Consider the following 13,825-nt stretch of genomic DNA (forward strand, 5'->3'; position numbering starts at 1 on the left):
CTCTTTATCTAGAATCTCTCCCTGTCCCTCCTTTTTTGGGGGTCTTTTTCTTATCTTTCTGTTTAATGACTATTATTTTGTTAGTGTGCAGCAATTAAATGTACAGTTCTTTCTTTAATGGGCTAGTCTAAAGGAAATTTTGTTTATGCAGGTTTTCTTTTTCATTAATTGTTTGTTTTAGATAGGTTAAGAAATTAACAGTGGAAAACTCGATGTCTTTTTTCAATATCTTTGTATACATGGAGGATGTAAAAGCCTCCTGTGTAAACTTCAGAAACTCAGTTTTATTGCCTGTCAGTGTTCTCTCTTTTCCCCACAACCCCCAGTGTGTCCCTTCTTTCACTCAAGAGCCAAGCATTACTTAGGATGTAGATCTTTTTATGTTTTTGGGGCCCCCAGATCATGTCAAGACCCTCTTTAGTGGCTTTCTGCTCCTAATGAACTACTGAAAGTAGTTGAAACCCATGAAAGTTGCCTGATGGATAGTCAGACTACTTTTGCTAGTAACATTTTACTTATCTGAAAATCCAGGGCTTCATAATAGAAACCTACCTACAAGTCCCAGAGATGGTACCAAAGGGTGTTTCTCTCTTGAGACTTGGAGCTGTCTTTAAGTCTCTCCCTAAATTCTAGGTAGTTTTCCATTAAATTGTTACTGCACCAAACTTGGGTCTGCTCGCTCGCCATGCAGCAAAACCAATCTACTGACTCTGTGTGGTGGTGAAGGAAAGTACAGCATTTATTGCAGCGAGCCAAACAAGGAGAATGGGCAGCTCATGCTCAAAATATCCAAACTCCCTGATGGATTTCAGGGAAGGGTTTTTTTTTTTTTTTTTTTTTTTTAATTTTTGGCTGTGTTGGGTCTTCGTTTCTGTGCAAAGGCTTTCTCTAGTTGTGGCGAGCGGGGGCCACTCTTCATCGTGGTGCACAGGCCTCTCACTATCGTGGCCTCTCTTGTTGCGGAGCACAGGCTCCAGTTGCACAGGCTCAGTAGTTGTGGCTCACAGGCCTAGTTGCTCTGCGGCATGTGGGATCCTCCCAGACCAAGGCTCGAACCTGTGTCCCCTGCATTAGCAGGCAGATTCTTAACCACTGCGCCACCAGGGAAGCCCAGGGAAGGGTTTTTAACAGCAACATTTTGGGTGAGGGTTGCAGCTCTTAGACTTTCTTCTGATTGGTTGGTGGTGAGGTAACCGGGTGACATTTTGGGAATCTTAATCATCAACATTTTGGTTCCAACCAGTCTGGGGTTTATGTGCTTTTGGTCAGCAGGTTGTCACCATCCTCCACCTGGGTGGGGGTCTTAGTTTCTTCAGAATAACTCAGAGATATGCATCAGATTGTTATGTATATTACCTGAGGAGGAACTAGGACTCTGTTTTATTACTGAACTATTGTTTAAGTTGTCATTACTTTTCTTGCTTGACTGCTTTCCCTTGGTTTCTTCATTCCCTCACTTCCTTAATTAGTAACTGCTTAAGTCTGCCGTTTGGAACTCAGGGAAGGCCTAGGAGAATAAAACCTTTTTCTACAAACAAGAAATGGGGGACACGGAGGGGTTTTTGTACCCAGGAGGCCCCCACAGGGTCCTGCTTGGTTTTAATCCACTCTCCTTTTCTTCGATACTCCTCAGCCCTGAGGGGAACAGGAGCAAGACAAGAAAGGGAATACAGTTTTTGATAGAGTGGTTAATCATAAACTCAGTTTTAGGGAGACTTGGTTTCACTGTCACTGACTTTCAGCAGAGTCAGATAAGAACCAACCCAGCAGCATCTCCTGCATTTCTCTGGGAATCTTTCCTTTTCTCATCTCTCCAAGTTATCATGGCAGAAAGTGTGGGCCATCTTAGCAAGCTGGCACTTGAATATAGAAGGCAATGATGATGATGATACACCAGCTTCCACTTTGTAGTGAAAACATGAGTGTTTGACCATTTTATTCCCTGAATTCTCTTGGATTCAACCTAGCCAAATGGGAGACATAAAAGAAGGAATAAACAGATGGTGGGTCCTGATATTCAGACATTCTCCATGATTCTGTTCTTTTTTCCTCTTTCATGATCTTTCTTGGTCTTTTTGTGGATTCTTGCTCATCTTTCTTGCTCCTGTCTCTTTTTCTCATTTTCAGCATTTTGCCAGAGTCATGGCAACTCCTCTCTTCCCACATCATCTTCTTTTTCTGTAGTTTTATTGAAACATATCCTAAGGGTGAAAAAAATTTTCTTTTCCTAAAGAGCTCTATTGTTACCATTCTGGACTTTGTCTGAGAAGGTGAACTTGGAATTCAACCTCCACATATAGCAGGGATAGCTAGTTAGCCACTTTAAAGGACAAAAAGAAAAACTCAAACCTACACACAACTGCTTTATTAACCTCTTTCCTGGAGGGGAAATAGTTGAAAGGCAAAGCAATGAGCAAAAGTTTCCTGCTTTGTCGCCCTAAGAAATACCATCAGCTTCCAAGTCATTTCAGTTTCCTTTGAGGGAGACAGAGAAAGAGAGACTCCTGCTCTATCTGCTGTGACCAAGGGTAGTCGCCAAGCCCCATTTTTGTCTTATACATTCTCTCCCTCTAGACTCTTCATTCTTCAGAAACATTTCTTCTTTAAGGTCTAGAATTACTTCTCAGTTACTTCTGCAAACTCATTCTGCAAACCAATTTCAAGTCCTTTTGATATGCAGACATTTCCTGTGGGCAGGCTTTCTTTGGTTCTTCAGATGTATTTTTCTTCTTTGTGCTGGGGAGGTAAGAGGTGGCTGGAGCATGTTTTAACTGGGCTGAAGGTCCTTTAATAGAGTGGCATGGACATATATACACTACCAAATGTAAAATAGATAGCTAGTGGGAAGCAACCGCATAGCACAGGGAGATCAGCTCTGTGCTTTGTGACCACCTAGAGGGGTGGGATAGGGAGAGTGGGAGGGAGGGAGATGCAAGAGGGAAGAGATATGGGAACATATGTGTATGTATAACTGATTCACTTTGTTATAAAGCAGAAACTAACACACCATTGTAAAGCAATTATACTCCAATAAAGATGTTAAAAAAAAAAAAAAGAAAAGGTGAACACCATGTCTGAAAAGCTGGGAGAGTCTCCTGGAGTAACGTCCCAGACATTCTCCCTCTGTCTGGTGACGAGATCCTTTGGCTGGTTTGTGGGCTGGAGCAAGGCCGGGAAATCTCTACAAAGGCTCCGCTCCCCCTCCCAGCCTGGGTTGGGAGTTGCACCCAGGACTCCCAGCTTGAGGCCAAGACCCCTGGGCCCCTCTCCAGTGCTCTCTTCTCTTTCCACAGGTGTTTGCTTCTACCTCTATCATGAATTGGCCCAGGCAGCAAAAGGGGGTGTCCTTAGAAGAGCACTTCCGAGCGTTATCAGAGGATGCGCTAAGGACCAAGGAAGTAGTGGGCGTTTCAGCAGAGCTGTGTGTGACCACCTGGTCACACCTTTTCTTTTGTCATCGTGATTTACCGATTGGGCAGTTCTGCTATGATAAGTCTTATGCCTGAGGTGTAAGTGGGTTTGAGATGTTTCAAAAGGAAACCAGCTCTGTGTTAGGCGGAGAAAGTGAAAAGTTTTCAAGTTGATTGCCAGTTCCAGTGCCGGCTGCCTAGAGTGCTGTGTTGACAAAGACTGAGGTTTTTTCCCGGCTCAGTGAGAGGGGGGTGGTCTCGGGTGGGCCTGGGAGCCAGGAGTGGCAGCAAGAGTTTTGGCCCTTGGGGTCTGACTCCTTCTACTGTCTGCTCTCTCGATTCCCAGAACTGAGCTGGTCTAAGCCTCTTCCCCCTTCCTCTCATCCATGCGGCTCCTTTGGTGCCTCCTAGTCATGACTATCCAGTCTTAGCCCACAAGCTCAGCAAGAGACAAGCCACGAGAGAACCACGGGAGGGGTGACTCAAGAAAGAGAAAAGAGAGACTCGCCAGGCACATCCCAGGGAGCACAGTGATTGGACACCCAGCGGCTCCCCTTACCAGCTGGGAGATGTAAGGATTCCTAACCACTTGGTGTAACAGTTTCCACACAGGGCTTCCTCGAATAGGGATAATGAAGCGTTGTCGTGAGGATGCAGTGAGATAACATATGAAAAGTGCTTGGAATATTTTCCTGGCACATATTAAGTTCTCCATAAATTTTAGCTATTGTTAGAAAATTATATATGCTGTCTTTATGTTCTAGTAAATGCTCCACCCCTATGGTGTCCCCATACCTGCATCCCTTGATGACTCCATTTTGACCTTATCCATGTCATGGCACCTCCCCTTGGGGGCTCTCTGAGCTTCCCTTGAAGACAGAGTTTGTGACTTTTTGGGAAAGAGAGGCATCCCAGGACCAGAGAATGATAAGTGTGGAGGGAATCTGGACCATCTTCTAATTCTCACATTAGGAATTCACAGCACAGAGCCAGACACAATGGGTAGGAGAGGGTGCTCAGTGTTCCTCGGCAGTTGTGTGAGTTGATAGAAGCTTTGATCAAACCATGAAGACGATGATTCTGGGGTCTTCCTGCTTCCCTTTCCTCTTCTCCGACTTTATCAGCTCTCTTTCTTTCTGGCACCCAAGGGCCCATCTCAGCCTGTAGCTCAGGGTGAACCCAGGCCTCTTCTCCTGAGTCCTTTAAACTTTCATTCCCTGGGCGAAGCAATGTGGTTGGGCTTTAAGAAGTTATCTGATTCCTGTGATTCACATCGGTAGGAATGGTTGGTTCCTACCATTTGGCATTATTTACCCTTTAAAAGAGAAGGCCATAACCACAATTTTGGGAGTGTTTGGTACACTGTTTAGTCCAGAGGGCTTTTCATTCTCCACCAATACTTCAGAAAATGAGGAGTTAGTAGAAAGGTACCTCCTTTTAGGAAATTGATTGCTGATCACTGATTCAGAGAGCGTCATCTCCCCCTCAGTCCATGCTGAGGTTTTTTAAAAAGGATATTCAGAGAAGAGGACTCTATGCTTCCCCTATAGCTCTCCCTGACTGTTCAATGATTCTCACTGTCAGGATGTTTTCTCTTGCATCTAAGCTAAATCCTGTCTGTGCTGTTTGATCCATTTTATTTCCGCCTGTCCTGCCCTTAGTGGAAACAGAAAACAGCTGGTGACTGTTCCTCGTACAACACAAAGGATTCTGGCTTCTAAGGATCTTTGATGAAAAGGTAGCTCACTAGAGCAGCCGTCCCTAATACAGAGGGTTGGGGTAGAGTCTCGCATTTCAGGAAAACCAGGGGCACCGGCATACGCCAGTTTTATGTCATTGCCATGCATGTGTCAAATCCTGTGTTTAGCTTGGGCCAGCTTCAGAAGCTTCTCGCTGCACCACATTCCGACTAAGAGCTGCCACGAAAGGCCTCATTTGAGGCCTGTTAACGTTCTCCACAGCCTTTCAGGCTTCCTGAGCACAGCCAACAAAGTAGCAACCGTGGAGGACATGGATAGTGTCACTGTTGTTGAAATGTAGAATTCACCCATTTATTAAAAAGGGGAGTATGCAGAGTGTTGACACGCAGAACTGAGGGGCCCAAGCTCTGAGTGGTCTCATTTATACTATTCAGTGTTTCACAGAGCACAAATCCTTTGGCAGCTTGGTGAAAAGAGGGAGGCAGTTTTAATTACCAAATAGATTCAGAACTCTCACTCTAAAGTGGCCATATTATGTCTGTGCCCAAACATTCTTGCCAACACAACAACAACATATTGCTTTATGTCTAAATTCACTATCCTGAAGTAGGAATAATTTTTCAGGTTTTTTACCTTGCAAGTTTATCACTGCTGTGCTATCAACTGCTTTTCTAGAGGGATCTATGCACTGGTGTGAAATGCCAGAGAGTAAATCATAACGATACCAACTAACATTTATTGCGCCTGTGTACCAAGTGTTTGATGCGTATTAACTCTTATTTTCCCAACAAGCTCTGAGGTAGGCATTGCTGTAATCCACATAATGTAAATAAGGAAACTGAGGCATGGAAAGATTAGGAACTTGCCCAATGTCATCCAGTTTGCAAGAGGCAGAGGCTGGACTTGCCTCCAGGCAGTTTGGTTCCCAAGCGCAGACCCTCAGCTACAGCACGACACAACCTCTATGTCCATAGCTGAGAGCTGAGTGTGGCCATCTCTCTGAAACATCAGGTTGCTGGATGGTGAGTAATTCAACACATCGCTTTTTTTTTTTTTTTACGTTGATAAAACAGATATGGTATGGAGTTCTGTGCAAATAAGCAACCTCAAGGAAATTTTTAGTGTGCAGTGGGGTCAGATGTTGGGTGCTGATAATAGAATCTCTCCCATTTGCCTTAGACCTTTGGTCTACCCTTCTTCCCTCTTGGCAATGTGAAGGGTAGGAAGGGGGAAGAGGAAGGTCATGCCAGCAGCCTTGCAGGGTGAGAAAGGAGCATCTCCATAGACATTGGGACCAGCATCACAGAAGTAGGGGCTGTGTACTGTCACTGGCCAGTCACTCCCTGTGCCTCTCCCAGAGTCATGTTCCCCTGATGCCCCACCCCTGGGTGGGCTGCACTTCCTCCGCAGTGCTCTGGGCAGAAATACGGAGCGATTCTGCGTGTGTGCTCATCTCCACCGCATCTGTCTACTGATGATACCAAGAAACTAGGCAGAAGTCAAAGATGAGCTTCTTCTATCATTTAAAGAAGCAAAGATGGATCTGATGTTTGACTGAAGGATAGTCTTTTCAAATCTTGAAATGTGTTCGTGCCACATTCCTCTTCTTTCCGGGAATCAGGGGCACAGGGCTCACTAAAACAGGACCCTTATCAGCTTCTCTTTCATTACATGTTTACAAAGAGAAGCCAACACATGGCTGGGAGGACCTCTTCTGGATAGACTTTGAGTACCACCAAGAGCTACACTCCATTTCTCATTGAAGAGTCAGCTGCTGGTGAGCAACAGGTTTACATTAGCAAAACAAATTCCCTCTGCTGATGTCTTATTCCTTATGCTGATGTTTTATTCCTTTCCTTTCCATATTGAATCAGTCCCAACTAAACTCTAAGACTGTCCTAAAATGCACCAAGATGATAAATAGTAAGCTGAACCAGAGTCTATATTGCGAACTTTTCCCCTTGTACTGACTTTTTTCTCTCTTCTGTTTTTTTTTAATTAAACTTTTTAATTTGAAATAACTGAAGAATCACATGCAGTTGTAAGAAACAATACAGAGAGATCCAGTGTACCCTTCACCCAGTTTCCCCCAGAAGAAACATGCCACAAAACTATAGTAACAGTGTCACAACCAGGACATTGATATTGACACAGTCAAGGTATAGAACAGTTCCATCATCACAAGAATCACTTGTGTTGATGTTTCATAGCAAAATTCACTTCTCTCCCTCTTGAGCCATTGTAAACCACTACTCTGTTCTCCATTCTATAATTTTGTCATTTCAATAGTGTTATATATATAGAATCAAATATAGGATAGGCTTTTTTAGCTCAGCGTAATTCTCTAGAGATTCAGCTAGGTTGTTGTGTGTATTAAGGTTCATTCTTTTTTTGTTTCTGAGAAGTAGTCCATGGTAAGAACATACCAGAGTTTGTTCAACCATTCACCCACTAAAGGACATGTAGGTTGTTTCCAGTTTGGGGCTATTATGAATAAAGCTGCTATAAAAGTTTGTGGCCACATTTCTGTGTGAACATAAGTTTCATTTCTCTGGGACAAATGCCCAGGAGTGCAATTGCTGAGTCATAAGGTAGCTGCAGGTTTGTCTTTTTTAAGAAACGGCCAAAATGTTTTTCAAAGTGGCTGTATCATTTTGCATTCCCACCAGTATTCTCACCAATATATCTGCATCCTTGTTATCCCGATAGATGTGTAGTGATATCTCATTGTGGTTTTAATCTTCATTTGCCCAATGGCTAATGATGTGGAACATTTTCTTGTGTGCTTATCTGTCATCTGTATATCTCTTTTTGAAATACCTCTTCATGTCTTTTGCTCATTTTCTAATCAAAAAAATTTTTATTGTTGAAATTTGAGAGTACTTTATACATTCTAGATACTAGTCCTTTGTTGGATGTGTAGTTTTCAAATATTTTCTCACTGTCTGTGGCTTGTCTTTTCATTTTTTTAAACAGTCTTTTATAGTACAAAAGTTATAAATTTTGATGAAGTCCAATTCATCCATTTTTTCTTTTATGGATTGTGCTTTTGATGTCAAGTCTAAGAAGTCTTTGCCTAGCTCTAGATCTCAAATATTTTCTATTTTTTGTCCTAAAAGTTTTGTATTTTTACATTTGAGTCTGTGGTCCATTTTGAGTTATTTTTTATAGAAGGTGTGAGACTGTGGTCTAGGTTCATTTTTTTGCCTATGGATGTCTAATTGCTTTAGCACCATTTGTTGAAGATGGCTGACTTTACTCCATTGAGTTGTTCTTGCATCACTGTCAAAAGTCAGTTGGGCACATTGTCTATTTCTGGTTTCTATATTCTATTCCATTGATCTGTGTGTCTATCCCTCTGCCAATACCACCCTGTTTTGATTACTTATTATGTAGTATTATTTATTACATAATGTCTTGAAATCATATAGACAGACAGATTCTTCCCACTTTATTCTTCTTAAATCTTTTTTTTAGCTATTCTACTTCATATATATTTTGGAATAATATTTTATCTATAACTACAAAAAAATCTGGCTGGGATTTTGATATAAATTTCATTGAACCTGTATATAAATTTGGGAAGAATTAATACCTTTGCTGTGTTGAGTCTTCCTATCCATGAGGTGTCTCTCCTCAGCATTGTGTTTTTAGCATATAGATCCTATGCATGGTTTGCTAGATTTATGCCCAAGCATTTCATTTTTTAAGCAACTATAAATGATATTGTATTTCTAATTTCAGTGTCAATTGTTTTTTTTTATATAAATTTATTTATTTTATTTATTGAGTTTTGGCTGCGTTGGGTCTTCGTTGCTGCGGGAGGGGTTTCTCTAGTTGCAGTGAGCGGGGCTACTCTTCATTGCGGTGCAGTGTCTTCTCTGGTTGCGGAGCACAGTGTCTAGGCACGCAGGCTTCAGTAGTTGTGGCTCGCGGGCTTAATTGCTCCACGGCATGTGGGATCTTCCTGGACCAGGGCTCAACCCGTGTCCCCTGCACTGGCAGGGGGAGTCTTAACCACTGTGCCACCAGGGAAGCCCATCAATTGGTTTTTGTATGTTTATTTTGTATCCTGTGACCTTGCCGAACTCACTAATTCGAGGGATTTTTTGGGTAGATTCCTGGGATTTCCTATGTAGACATTCATGCTGTCTACAAATTGGGACAGTTTTATTTCTTCCTTTCTTATGTGTATGTCTTTTATTTCCTTTTCTTGTCTACTGCACTAGCTAGAACTTGCAGCACTATGTTGAATTAGAGTAGTGGTTGTGGACATTCTTGCCTTGTTCCCAATCTTAGGTGGAAAACATTCAGTGCTTGCAAATGGTCTAAATACACCAATTAAAAGACAGAGATTGGCAGAGTAAACTAAAAAACATGATCCAACTATATGCTATCTAAAAGAAATCCACATCAGAGAAAATGATATAAGCAGGTTGGAAACAAACAGATGGAAAAAGATATATCATGCAAACATTATTTGAAGGAAAGTAGGAATGGCTATATTAATATCAGATAAAGGAGACTTCAAAGCAAAGGAAAATTACCAGAGACAGATAAGGAGATTATGTAATTCTAAAAAGGCCAACCCACTGAGAACACATAGTAATCAACTGTTTAGTTTCCAAGTGTTTGGAGATTTTCTTGTTATCTTCCTGTTATTGATTTCTAGTTTGATTCCATTATGGCCCCAACATGGTCTATCTTGATACCTGTTCTGTGGGCACGTGTAGAAAATGTGCATTCTGCTGCTGTTGAGTGGTGTTACCACCCAGTGGGGTGAAGTCCCAGCTCCCTATTCAGGTTCCTCTGATATCACCCCCATGCAGATAGGGAAGTGCATGGGGGAGGGGTGCCTCTTTGAAGCCTGTAAAGATGAAAGTCTAAGCTCCCTACTTGGCCTTTTCTGGCATGGGTGGGGTCACAGTTTTTTCTGTCGTGTTTGACTGGAGTAGAACAGTTATTGTCTAAAATAACCTGTCATCCCAGGTGGCCCTGTCCCTGTTCTGTTGGCTAGAGAGAGCATGGAGAGAGCATAGAGAGAAGATAGAGAGGGCATAGAAGATAGAGAGGGAGGCATAGAGGGGATAGAGAGGTTATAGAGAGGTTATGGAGAGGGCATAGAGAGGGCATGGAGAGGGCTAACTTCACCTGGGACTTTCTCTTATCTGTGCCCATTGGTGTTTCCCAGTTGCCTGCTTCTTCAGCTCAAGTCTGGGACACATGAAGCAAAAAGAAAACTCAGGAACTCACCACTGTGTCATTCTTTGGGTCCCCAGGTCTGTAGCTGATCTGCCCTCTTCTTTCCATCTTTTGTGGTTATACGTAACATCCAGGGTTTCTAGTTGTATTAACAAAAGGAATAGAGAATATTGCAACTACCCCATCTTCCTGGAAGTAGACATCAATCTCTTATGGTTTTAACAATGTTAACATTAAAAAAAAAACACAGCTTTTTGAGACTTCAATACAGTAACATTTAAAAATTTTAAAAATTATAAAAACACAGCTCTTTGATGCTCTGGACCTCATCTGCTCCATCTCCCACTTCTTTTTTTTTTTTTTAAGTCCCCAAATAGGGCAAAACAGTCACTTCCTTTGGGGAGAAGCTTGAAGCTAAGGAGACTAAGACATTGCTTGGGTCACTGTGAGCTTGTTAGACTCCATCGCTCTACCTTTTCTTTTTTCCCTCTCTCAGAAAATGGGGCTCGGGCTTTCCGTGTTTGCCTAACGTGGTTTGTTCTTGGAGTATGTCTTGGGTCCAGAATGCCAAATATCTTCTGGAACTGAGTATGTCTTGGGTCCAGAATGCCAAATATCTTCTGGAACTGAGGTCTGGACACAGATTAAGGATAAGTGAAAGCTACTTAGGTGAAACCACCACAGTCAGCAGGAAGCAAGAGCGGGAATGTGAGTCATCTCAACCAGGGGAAGAACTTGGAGTAGTTTGCTTGGGTGCCATAACAAAGCACCACTGATTGGGTGGCTTAACAACAGAAATTTCATTTTCTTACAGTTCTGGAGACTAGAAGTCTGAACTCAAGGTGTAAGCAGGGTTGGTTTCTTCTGAGGTCTCTCTCTTTGGCTTGCAGATGGCCGTCTTTTCCCTATGTCTTCACGTGGTCTGTCCCATGTGTGTCTGTGTCCTAATCTCCTCTTATAAGAACACCAGTCAGGTTGGATCAGGGCCCACCCCCATAACCTCATTTAACCTTAATTACCTCTTTAAAGACTATCTGCAAATACAGTCACATTGGGGGATTAGGGCTACAACGTATGAATTTTGGAGATGCAATTCAGTCTATAATAAGCCTCAGATAGGAAAATGTGAAAGTGGAAAGCAGAAGGGGTGGACTGAGCCCCTTGTTGAGACTTCACAATGGGCCAAGTCAGCAAGAGGAAGTGTCGGCTGATTTCACCCAATGGTTTTTCCAGCTGATCCTGATGTGATATTCAATCCCTGCTTCTCTCCCAGAGGGTCCTGGCCTTGCCTGGTTCAACTTCTAATATCTTTTTTTTTTTAACACAAGGGAAAGTTAAGTCACTAGGGGAATTTTCCTAGGCACTAAATAGATGTGAGATCTATTTTTCCTTTTTTAAAAATTGAGATATAACAGTAAAGAGCATAAAATGTACCAATCCGAAGTGTGCTGCTCCGTGTTCAAATACGTGTACACCTTTGCAACCACCACTCAGATCAAGACATAGCACATGTCCAGCACATGTGTCTAGAAAGTTCCTTGTTCTCCTTCCAGTCAACCCTTGGTTCTCCACCTGGAGGTAACCACTCCAGACATCTGTTCTTGAACGTCATACAAGTGAAATCATACAATGCACCCTCTTTTGTGTCTGGCTTCTGTTGCTCAGCATAATGTCTGTGAGATTCATCTATGTTGTTGGGAGTAGTTTGTAGCCTTTCTTGCTGAACTGTATCCCATTATATGGATATAACACAATTTTTTGGGGGGGGGGAATAAGAAACATGTATTTTCTTCGGTGTGTTCACAATATATGTAGGAATGACGATTAATGGGTAAATAGTTACCATACAGGATCACGGGTATTTTAAATAAAGAAAAGGTAGAAAGTGCTGAGGTTTCATCTGTTCTCCCTGGGCCTTAGGGAAGGCTTCAAAGGGAAGACTAGAGGGAATTCACCACTGGTACAGGGAGGAGGTTATTCTGGTCAGAGCAGAGACCCAAAGTGGGGAAGGAGCATGGCATAGGAGTCCGTCCACATAGGGCATCGGGTCTGTGGGATCCCTGCTGGTGGGCCTGTGAGTTGCAAGACCTTGTCTGTTCCAGCCACACTCTCCTCAGAAGGAAAGAGCCAGGCTTGGGAGACCAACTGTTGTTCCTTTCCAGCAGCACCATTCAGCTACCCAGAATTTGACCTCAGGCTCCTGTGTGTCTTCACTGCAGAAGTGGGCCTCGTTCTGGAGGCTGGAAGTCAGGGATCAGGGTGCCAGCATGGTCGGGTTCCGGTGAGGACCCTCTGCAGGGTTGCAGATGGCTGTTTTCTCATTGTATTGGTGGTGGGAGTGGGGAGAGAGAGAGCCAGGGAGAGACTGGATATAGCACAATTTACTTATCCATTCTCCGGACGTGTGGGTTGTTTCCAATTTGGGTTGTTATGAATAAAGCTGCTTAGAACATTCTTGTGTATGCCTTTTGGCAGGTCTATGCATGAATTGCTCTTGGGTATATAAACCTAGGAGTAGGATTGCTGGGTCATATCAAAACCACTTATTAAGTTAAATTTTATAAACTGATACAAGCAAGTTTAGGTCACTTCTTTCCTTTGTTAGGTTATTTTTAGTATGGTTCCACAGACTTCAGTTAGGGATATCACATATCTTTGTGGTAGTGAGTTATATCATAAATTTAATTGAAGGTAAAATAAATTATAAAAATATGGCCACTTAAAAATTTATAGATCAGGGTTTCCCTGATGGCGCAGTGGTTGGGAATCCGCCTGCCAATGCAGGGGACACGGGTTCGTGTCCCGGTCCGGAAGATCCCACATGCCGCGAGGGCCACTGCGGGAATCTTTGCTTGGTGGGGATCAGTTAGGGGGCAGCCTGAAGACCCTCTCTGCCCCAGGGCCATTTACAAAAGGCACTGAAGTGTTCTCTTCTCTGTTGCAAATGCTCCATTTCATTTGCTTCTGATGATTAAATATGTCATTTGGGAAAAGAGAGAAAGAGGGAGAGAGAGAGAGAGAACTACCAATGAGAGTTTTGATGAGCATGAGGTAACCGTGGTGTTATCTCATGCCCATCAACACCTGGAGTTGACGTGATTCCCGCCAGCAGCAAAGCAACTCAGCATTTTAATCTTATCTGACCTTAGTGCAGACCAAGATGTGATTTCTCTTAGTTCTTATCGAATATCTACGCTAGCTCAGGGATTCCCCCGTTACTGCCATTATGGCTACTAACCCTCTGGGGAAACGATAGCTGTTGTGTGACCACCAGTGATCCTTGTCTGGGCCAATGACAGCCTCCAGGAAAATTCCTTTTAGTAACACAGACCCTGGTGTCCTGGCCTTATCTCAGGTGCCCTACGATATGGTGTCTTTTCTGTCTTCCCCTCTCTATCCCTGCCCACACATGATGGGAGCATCTAAGGAATTTAGGACAATTTAGAACTTTCAGGACTCAGCACAGTGTGACTGGAAAGATTTCAGGTTTTGGAACCAGACCTGACTGAGCCT

At 43.0% G+C, this 13,825-nt stretch overlaps 1 protein-coding gene across 1 annotated transcript in view; it reads right to left on the bottom strand.

Annotated features, from left to right (window-relative positions):
- Nucleotides 1-13,825, bottom strand: part of UST (uronyl 2-sulfotransferase) — a 384,091-nt gene that overhangs the window by 47,873 nt on the left and 322,393 nt on the right. The window lies entirely within an intron of this gene.

This window comes from Balaenoptera physalus, assembly GCF_965194825.1.
Source record: "Balaenoptera physalus genome assembly, chromosome: 9".
NCBI classification, from domain to species: Eukaryota; Metazoa; Chordata; class Mammalia; order Artiodactyla; family Balaenopteridae; genus Balaenoptera; species Balaenoptera physalus.